An 11,591-nucleotide genomic window follows, 5' to 3' on the forward strand; every position below is an offset into this window, starting at 1 on the left:
GCTTGAAACAGGTTCTTATGGAATTGATAATATCGTAAAAGCAATAACAGAAAAATTGAATGTAACTAGTAATAGTCTAGTTATATGTGGAAATAATAATACAATGAAAACTGAAATCTATTCTGATAGACCTATTGATTAAACTCATAATGATTCAATCGGTGCAATACTGGATTTTGAACATGAGGTGCTAAATCCAAGTATTTGGCATTATTCCAATAAACCTGTTTCAATATCAAACATCACATGTTTAGAAGTTTCATGTAATTTGGCTTTTGGGAGCTATAGTGATGGTAGGGAAAAACATACTATTTATGAGTTTATTCCAAAGGCTCCTCCAGGATATTAAATTAATAAGACACCAAATTCTATTGTATATGTGGGTTTGGATACATACAAGTTTCATTGCATTAATGTCAAAGTGACTGACCAGAACGGATCTTTAGTCGACTTCAGAGGAGATAGATTGACAGTTAAACTACATATACAAGAGAAGAAGTGAGATGGGATTCATTGTATTCAAATCGCATACCTCAAATCAAAATACATGCAGAGGAGATGAAACTTTTCAGAGGTTGAAGATGAGGAGAAAGAGGAAGGTAAATAAGAGTTGTAATAGGACGTTCAGTAGAGTTTCACATTCCAACGTGATAACATCTGAAAAAGGATATTGGAAAAATTAGGATTTCAAGTAAATTGGGATAATGTCATCTTCAATGACCACAATGAGTGAAATCTTGGATGTTGAGAAGAAAATACATTTTTTCAATGAAATAAAGAGTCTGGATTATCACACCCACACTCCTTATGCAAATCAATGCTTAACAAAATCTGATGGAATTAGAATTCCAATAAATTCACAAGATAATTATAGCCTTCCATGTAAATCATTTATTTTTATACAGAGTGATGTTACATGTAAGAAGAGTGTGAAAGATGACAAGGGAGAAACTAGTATTCAAAATGCAACATATAAATTAGTAAGTAAAATAGGATTTATGTTTGATGAAATAAGATATGAGTTGGCTGATCATCCAATTGCAAAGTCACATCTTGTAGAAATCACAAGTACAATTAAAGGCTTACTCTTGAAAAATGTATTTGATAAAAATACATATTATCTAGCAGGTTTTGATCAGGAAGGATATACTTTGTACAATAACAAGTTCACTTTTTGTATTCCATTAAGGTTGCTTTTAGCCTTTTTTGAATATTTTCAACAAATAATATTGAACTTGAAACAAGAACTTGTATTATTAAGATCATCAACAGATATATAAATAGTATTACTACAACAAATGGTCAAAAAAGTGTATTAATCAACATTACAAAATTGCAGTGGAAAGTACCATATTTACAACTTGAGGATCATGTATGACTCAAGTTTTTACAAATACTAGATAGTGATCGTCCACTAAAATTATCATTCCACAAATGGGAAATACATGAATATCCCATATTACCCACAACAAAGGTATGTAGTTGGACAATTAAAACTGTGGCACATACAGATGCACCAAAATATGTAATTCCAGCTTTTCAAACAAATAGAAAATTGCTCTAGAAAAAAGACTAGAATGGCAATTTTTGACTTGTGCAAGCTGTATAATGTTAAATTATATTTGAATAGCATTTATTACCCTTATGACAATCTATTAGGCAATAAACAGTTAATGTATAAAATGTTTTTAGATTTTGCAGGTAGTTATTCAATATCACCAGTGGATTCTGAACATGGTAATGAAATTGATTATACCATATTTACAAAAGATAAACCAATTTTGGTAATTGATTGTTTGCACCAGCCAAGTACATTGAAAGGATCAATAGATGTGTGACTCGAATTTGAATTTGAGAGAGATGTGCCCGCTTCAACCAGTGCTTATTGCATTTTAGTAAGTCAAATCAAAATCAAAATCAAATAACTTCTTATTCACAAAACATAATACAAATTTATAAAATTCATTTTCACATTAAACAGTGGATACTCTCCACAAAGACTTGAGTCTGTGATTGGAGAGTGAGTTCTTTCAAGTTGAGATTATGTTCTCATGTTTTGTACATATTATAATTAAAACTATTGTAATTGAATCAACTAACATTCATCAGCAAATCAAGAATATAAATTTCACACAATGGAATTCCATACTGGTAATAAGTATATACAGACAAATATATAAATAGTAGCTTAAAGGCTATGCTTAATCATTATAAATGGCAAATTCACTAAGTTCTGGATAAGAAGGAGGATTGAATCAGTTGCTCTGCAGCATCCCTGCCAATTTCCAATAGCCTTCTACTCAAATGTTGCTTGTAGGTGTTAATACTGTAATTTTCAGACTGTTTTAAATGATTGGGAACGTTTCTATATAATAAATGACAGATGTATTCACTATTATTCTTATAGCAGTTATGTAGGAGTCGGGGATGAGCAATACAAAAGTTGATTAGATTTCTTGTATTATGAGTATGGGCTAAATTATTGAACATGAAGTGTTTGTCATAGTATATGTAATTCATTAAAACTCGTATCTAAAGCTTTCTAATATTGAAAACTTGAAACTCTTGGTAGACAAGATTGGATGAGTAGCGATAGTCTCGCCTGAGACATGTATTGATGACTGCTCGCTGTGCCACCGCCACCGGCTCCAAGGCAAACAAGGAGGCTCCACCCCAAGCTATGATACCATACATAAGAACTGACTGGATATATGCGTAGTACGCCACCCACAGTTGATGTAAAGGGAGGACCTCTCTTAGCTGTCTGGAGGCATATATTATCATTTTGCGCACTCGCTGCATCAGTGAAATAGCTTGTAGAGCCCAGCTTAATTTGTGTTCAATCAGAACGCCAAGGTACCTGTACTGCTCCACTCACTGCAGTACCCCACAGTCACACATAGTGGACTGATAGTCATCACATGAGTGGAGCCTGAGGATCTCCTGAACTGAGCTACTGTTTGATTTAAAATAAATAGGCAAATACTTAGTTTTGTCAACATTCAGAGTGAGTTTGTCCTGATCGAGCCACTTCCTGACACCAAAGAGATCCTTGGTAGCCTTATTGAAAGCATCCTCCCAGGTAGTCCCAAATGATACAACTGCAGTGTCGTCTGCAAAGAGATATATCTTGCTATCTAGGGGAACTTTACTGAGGTTATTGATGTAGACCAGAAAAAGCAAAGGGCCTAGTGTGCTTCCCTGAATCACACCTTAATCTACATTATACATATCACTGGAAATATTATCAATACAGGTGGTCTGTTTTCGTTCATGTAGATAGATTTGAAACCATTGCAGTGTCACACCTCTGACCCCACAGCATTCCAATTTCTGCAATAGTTTTGGTCGGTTCACAGCATCAAATGCATCAAAAGTGATAATATTATAGAATATACCCCACTAACATCAATGGTTCGAGAGGTGCAGTAGTTTTACCAGTAGAGCGCATGGTGAGAGCAGGTGTATATAACCTAAGACTGATTGAAAAAGCTTTAGTAGGTGAAGAACCATGCTATGGAGCGAACTTCAAAATCATCATTGTGCGACTCTCTTTTATCATCCTTACTTCAAACTGTGGAGGAAGAAGAGGAGGACCAGAAGGAGTACAATAGTTTATTATCTCGCTATACTGGTGACTTATCATTGGGGTTGAAGATGGGAGGAAATCGTCATTCAAAACCATCAAGGGAAGTGGAATATGCAGATGTCGGTGTGCAGTGTGACTTGGACAAGGAGGAGGAAGAGTGGTCAATGGATGAAGGAGGGGATGCTGAGGGAGGGAATGATGGGGATTGCAGCACGTTTAAACATGTGAGAATTGATGACACATTTGCTGTTGTTGAGTTTCATGGATTCAAAGATGAGAATAATCAATTTATATTGAAGGAATTTGCAATGATTGATCCTAAGGATACTTATGTTATATTACATTTCCAACCACCATTTCCAAAATCAGAGCTACCATGGAGAACCTATCGAGATGTATGTTTGTTGGAGTTTTATAATCACAAGATAAAATGGGGATTGGGTGAAATAGATTATTCTGATGATCCAATGAAAGCTTGTCTCAAAAAATATGATAGAGTATACAAAGGGTGGAGAAAAAGCAGAATCCCTAAAAAAATTTCACAATAATGTTGAAACAATACCTGATAATTTTGAAAGGCCTAATTATAGAAAGTTCTCTGATTGCTGGACTTATGATGTTTGCAAAATTCATAATAGTATTGTTGATGGTAGATGTACTTTATTCAGCTCTTAACATTATTTGTCATTGATGTTGTCCAAGGCAGAGGAAATATTTAGTTGAAAAGTTGATTACTTATGTGGAGCAGAGCAAATGAGAAGAATGAAGATTTGTTCATTTTATACTGAGGAGAACAAATGCAAATATGCGAGACAAGGATTTTACTATAATGGGCAAGAGGTAATTTGTGTTTGGTGTGGTTATCAATTATACATGCACAAGGTGAGAATATGCAATCTTACAAGTGATAATCAGTCATAATCAGTCATTCGAGGCGAGCGGACGTCGATATCACAGCAGAACTCAGATAATGAAATTTTCTTGTTTCATCATCCTAACCTCCAAGTTTAAAACTTTCATTTAAATTATTATTCATTAATTGTGATGGCGCAGTGTTATTATTGCAACAGTTCTCTGCCAGCATCAGGTGACGTCGTTACTTGTTTTGGGTGTAACAATAAATTTCATTTTGGGTGCAGTCTCAAAGAATCTACATATCGTCGTATGTCAGAGGACGAGTGAAAGAAATGGTGTTGTTTCCATGTGTGTAAAAACTCGAAAGGGGCAACAGGGATCGCATCTCCAGGTAATGAAACCCCTAGAGATAATATTATTGATCTGGAAATTCGTACAATACTCCATTCTTTGAACACTAAATTAGCAAGTATTGAAACGACTGTTAATTCTGTACAGGCGAGTCAGGTGTTCATCTCCTCTAAATATGATGAACTTCTCAATGAGATAAAAGTGCTACATACCGAAAATAAAAGCTTGACTAGTGAGATTGCCAAACTGAACAAACAAATTAGCGCTAAGGATTTTATCATGGCCTTGTTGCTTTTATAAAAAAAATATTAATTTCAAGGAAGTATCTGTCAATTCCAGTTCAGAAAATCTAGAATATATTATGCTGAATTTCAATGTTAATAACCTGACTCTTAATATAATAAGTTTGTATAGACCACACAGTTTTCATAAAGATAATTTCATTACTGATCTAGAGCAGTTAATTCTTGAGGTTGATAATACAGCTAATCTTATCATTATCGGTGATGCAAACCTAGATATTCTTAAATCCAATGATCAATTTGTACAGTTATATGAATCAATGCTTTTTTCTTATGGTTGCAAAAAAGTTATTTCTGCTGTCACTAGAGAAGAGCTCAGGCAAAGTTTGCTCAATCAAACTTGTATTGATCATTTATTCCTACGTCTAAATAGTAATTTTATTGCTCATACTGGAGTCATCAATGTAAAGATCCCGATCATTATATCATTGGTTGCAAAATTCATTGCAACCCACAATCGAAACCCAATCATGACCAAAAAGTATTCAAAACTATCATAGATAAAAAAAACGTATATCTCTATTAAAACAAAGTGAATGGAATAGTTGTCAATTACTTTCCTCTCCCAATTTTGTATATGAAATGATTAAATTAAATTTTGATAGTGCAACAAAACAATCTGAGAAAATTATTCATATTAAAACCAATCATTCCAATGATTTTAAAAATAATTGGATGACATATGAACTATATAATAAACTTAAAATAAGATATATCTTATTCAGGCGTTCCAAAAGCAACCCTACGAATACTGTGTACAAAAATGATTATCAAGTTTATAGGAACAAACTCAATAAAGATATCACACTTGCTAAACGAACTTATATAATAAAATGCTTCAATGATTCAAAAAACAATATCAGGAAGAAATGAAAGTGTATAAATGGTATTTTAGGTTGATCATCTGACGTCTCAGATAGTAGAATCCTTAAAGACTTCTCTCACAAATTCTCAAATCCAGACCAAATTTGCTCAGCCTTCGCGGATTCTTTCATAACAAATATTACAAATACTTCCCATTTATGTCCAATAATTCTTGATGACTCTGTTTCAATCCCACCTAATCACAACTTTTATCTAAGACAAGCTACTATTCAAGACATTAAACAAATAGTTCATGAAATGGATAAAAACAAATCTCCTGGATTTGATGGTATAGGAGTATTGGAATTGCAAACCCTTGAAGACTATCTTTGCACTCCTCTTTGCCGCATGATCAACCTATCTATTCTAAAAGGCATTTTCCCCGACTCCCTGAAAAATTCAATAGTTAAACCAATTCATAAATCTGGTGCACGTGATAACTTCAATAACTACAGACCAATCTCTAAATTGTCAGTACCAGAAAAATTTTTTGAAAAATATTATTAACACAATTAAAGAAATACATACTCCAGAACAATATTATATCTAATTATCAGTATGGATTCCAAAAAGGAAAATGCACTGAGTCACTTCAAGTAAATTTTACACATAAAATAAATACTCTCCTGAATGACAGATATCATGTTCTTGCGCTATTCATAGATTATTCAAAAGTATTTGATACACTTAATCATAGGAGTACTTCTTGAAGAATTACTCAATATTGGAATTACTGGCAATGTATTGGAATTGTTTAAGAGCTATTTGAGTGATAGACACTTCATGGTTAACCTAGGGGGCAATCACAGTGGGTTATATAAATGTGACAATTTTGGAGTTCCGCAGGGAAGCATTTTAGGTCCCATTTTGTACAATATTTATGTGAATTCAATTTCCAAAGTAATCAGACATGGAGAAGTATTGATGTATGCTGACGATACTGCTCTGATTGTTGGACATAAGAATTTAAAAGTGGCTGAACAATTAATACAGTTTGATTATAACAGAATTCTGAAATGGTCCCATCACAGAAATCTTATAATCAACAGGAAAAAAACTGTACTAATTCACTTTAAATCTCCACATCTAAGATGCAACGTAAATCCAACTGTATTAAGCCACGACTGTCATTGCCTTCATGCAAATGTTTCTCAGATCTGCACTTGTCCGCCTCTTACTTTAGTAAATAGTACCAGTTACCTTGGCATTATAATCGATAGCAGCCTGAGATGGTGTCCTCACATAGACTACATTTCAAAAAAACTTCAAGCGCTTAACGCAAAAGTATTTTATTTGCATAAAAATATCACCCCTGATTGCCTATATCCAATTTATAAGTCCTTGATGGAACCAATAATTAGATATGGCATTGAATCATGGGGAAGTGCAGCCGATTATCTTTTATCTAGAGTTGAACAAATACAATCAAGAACATTAAAATGTATAACTACCAGAATTCCTGATGTTAATGATATTGATCCATACAACCCACGTAGCTTACAAATATTCTATCATACCTTATCGCCCAAACATTTCTACCTTTTCAAAATTGTAATACTCCACAAAGAAAATTATACTATAGACTCCTTGCTCCTCCCTCACCTACAATTTAAGATCTCCATCAATATATGTAGTACCCAGATTCAATAATATTTATGGTAGAAGATCCCTACATCATGTAATTCCCTACTTATTTAACAGACTACCTCCAAATATTCGTGATTACTCTAAGAAGGATGTAATGTTGTATCTCAATGAGTACAGCACAATCAATTTATAAAACTAATAATATTACAAACGTACACATAATTTAAAGAAACGTCAATTTAAAAAAATGACAGCTATATGCTTACATTATTAAAATTTTTCAATTTTTGCTGGCAGAAGTTTTGAAATTTTCCTTTTATTGTCACTGCCGCCTGCCTCAACGATAAAAATGTACTATTACTTGTGTAAAATTTTTTTCCCTTTTCCTTATTATTTCATTTCTTTCTAATAAATTTTCATTTTTCCCTTTTTTTAATTAATTCTGTATCAAAATCTGATGTATACTTCTTATTTTATTTTTTCATTTTGCATTAGTTTTCTTTCATTTTTTACTTAAAATCTTTGAAGTGTAATATTTTTTTTGTCTAAGTTTATTTATCTTTTGTAACTCATTTTTTTCCTGTAACTGGCCACCCACCGAAAAACCTTTGGGTTTGGCAGGACCCTCAACTGTTTGTATTGTGAATAAAAATTTTGAATTTTGATTTTGATTTGATGATGCTAGGCAGAATTTTTCAAAAGTCGCACTTTGTTCAGCTGTCGCCCGCCAAGGAACTGAATTGGATAACTTTTCCCTCGTAACAACGCTATTGGGTAGTTGAACTAGAACCGGCAAGTTCAAACAATATGCATTCATTTTATCTCTCTATAAAAGTGGAAGCCGTAATAACATCAAGTTACTTGGAATACAAGGTACTGGCCACGTGCATCTCGATCTTTTAATGATCAGAGTCGGATGATCGGTGTGACATCATTGGTACTCTAAATATCTATTCTTCCTATATTTCCAATGTTAAATTGAGCAGCTTTGTAAGTCTTTTTCTCAAAAAGTAGATAACTTTCAAGTCCCATCAACATCTCCTACGACTCATACAATATTTATCTTTAATTTTTTTAAGTAATTCAATACTTTTGGAGGACTGGATATTTCAGAATGACTGATTTTGTATTTCATAGAATACCTGTTGCTCTCTTATTGAAAATTAACATGCTTTTCCTGGCTCTTTTGTAATTCAATTACTCAATGCTAATGAATTCGATAAATCAATCATTGAAAGGGGAATTGAAAACATGAAACATTAATTGTACTATTATTTCTCTCACAATCCTTTATCTTGTCTGTGTACTGTATATCATATGTAGAATCAATAGAACTGCTTGCCTAATCCATTAGGAGGAACTATTTTTTCAGGAAAATTGTGGCTTTCACATACTTGATGAGGAAATAGTTTTGTACTATTATTTCTTTCACAATCCTTTATATTGTCTGTGTACTGTTTATCATATGTGGAATCAATAGAACTTCTTACCTTATCCCTTAGGAGGAACTATTTTTTCACGAAAATTATGGCTTTCACATACTTGATGAGGAAATAGTTTTCTGGTTGAATCTTTCTGATTGGAAACTATAACAAAAAATATAAGAGCGAATATATATTAAACCATGGATTGCGCGTGAGTAATTCTCAATAATTGTATTGAATACTTGCTCTCGTATCCTGAAACACATATTTCTAATTCAATTATTTGTGAGAGGAATTCTCAATTGGTACTTATTGTAAAACTCTCATTCTTTATTTATTTGTGAAAGGGAAAATCAACTTTTCATGATCCAATAATAATGTATTTAATGAAAATGAATCATAGATTGAAAAGTATACGTATGAATATGAATTCATACTATAAGTATCCTACAATATATCCCTTCTAATAAACTTGATAATTCTATATGACAAGTGATCGGTTGAATGCCTGTTTGAAAGAATACGAAAGGATGACAATCTATTTAATCAACTCGGAGGGCATTTCTATTCTAGAAATTGAACTCTCATAAACTTGAAACAGGATTATGTGTGGTGAATTCCAATTATTTTCCTATAACCAAAGAGATAATATAGTTGGGCATATTTTCAGATATTTTTTCAAATTGCAAATTATTCAGTTTATTATGCATTTATGAATGTGAGTGTTATACTATCACCCCATACTTTCTTTTGTTCCATATATTGGGGCTTTCTACCACATAGAGTGTGAGTGATGTATATGTGATAAAAATTATGTTAATAGATTGTGCCTTGGTCACTGAGTGTGAATGATTTTGAGTCCAAAGTTCTTTATCGAAAATTAAATTAGAATTTAATTGTTGATCAATCCAATTGATTGGTAATAACAAACAAAATCATCAAATATTATAATATAATATCATAAGGGAGGAAAGTGGTGCGCTTACCATCTTCATCCGTTGATCATCCACATTCCCCTTCCAAATCACTGTTGGAATGCCCTGCACTAACAACCTTTATTTATTGCAACCGCTCTTGATTTCACTCTTATCAAATTAATATTGGCTTTCCCTTTATATGTCCTCTGCATTGAGATTGGTATTAGAATCAATTTTGAAAGGATAGATATTGGTTGAGTTTGCAGAAGAATATCACAATGAACAAAGGAAACAGCTCGAATGTGTACAAAGTAATAAATAACGAGAGAGCTCAAAATAACTATAGAGTATTCAAGCCAAGCCTAATTATTATGCTGATAAAACAGTGATAGAAAAAATATAGGCCTATATTATCACTCAAATTATTACTATAGGAGAAATAGGCTACTTTCAGTACCTTTTTTCATCTTTATAATTGTTGGGATATTAAAACTTTGAATAGAAAACCTCCAGTGGAAAACCTTTGAAGCCATTCATCTTTTCAAATGTTGTCAAATTAAATCTATTCATTCCTTCTACGAGTATCCCTTCTTGTAGTATCAAATGAGAGTTCTCTATCTCCAAACCGGTATGCCCTTACATTATCAAGAATTCTGGAAGATCTAGGAGTTCAGAAGTGATGAATTTCAAATAAAAAAATTGAAGATAAATTTTATATAAATCGTAGGAGATATCGTTGGGACTTGAAAGTTATATACTTTTTCAGAAAAAGACTTACAAAGCTGCTCGAGAAAAAAGATAAATATTGTATATGACCATAACACACAACTATCACCTGGTTGAAGTATGTGTATATCATTTTTTCCTGAATTAAGAGTGCACTCCTGAAGGATTAAAGATGTTGAACCAGCAAAATGTTCTACTGATTCTATTTAATATACAGACAAGATATAAAGAATGTTGAGAGAAATAATATTATACTCTAATCAATGTTTCCACGTTTTTAATTCCTCATTCAATGATGGCTTTATCAAATTGATCAGCATTGAGTAATTGAATTACAAAAGAGCCAGGGAAAGCATGTTAATTTTCAATAAGAGAGCAACAGGTATTCGATGTGCAGGCTCTTACAAAATCGATCATTCTGAAAGATCCAGCCGGCCAAAAGTATTGAATTTCTGAAAAAAATTGAAGATAAATTTTTGTATTAATTGTAGGGGATGTCGATGGGACTGGAAAGTTATGTACTTTTTGAGAAAAAGACTTACAAAGTTGCTCAATTTTACATTGAAAAGAGAGGAAGAATATACTTTTATTGCACCAGTGACGTCACACCGACCAGCTGGTTTGGATTTGTCACTGCGCATCTTTTTGTGGCCAGTACCTTGTATTCTAGGTACAGTGGATAACACCTACTTTTTTCCAACTTTTCTTCTTCTTCTGCTTCTCCTTCTTCGTCATCTTGTTCTTCTTTTTCTCCAAATTAGTGAATTCTTAATATTTGTCCTTTCATATTGAGTGATAGCTCATTTTACTCAGCTCTTCAAGGCGGTTCCAATGCATATTTCGGTTGCCCAACAAAACCTCACTAGTACCTCTAACCTCACCAGATAGACTATGTGTATTTTAATGAATTGCACTGTTGGCTTGACTTTATTTGTTATTCTCCATTTCCATATGAAAGTATTTTCGGAGCAATCCC

This window comes from Nilaparvata lugens, chromosome X, assembly GCF_014356525.2.
Source record: "Nilaparvata lugens isolate BPH chromosome X, ASM1435652v1, whole genome shotgun sequence".
In the NCBI taxonomy this organism is placed as follows: domain Eukaryota; kingdom Metazoa; phylum Arthropoda; class Insecta; order Hemiptera; family Delphacidae; genus Nilaparvata; species Nilaparvata lugens.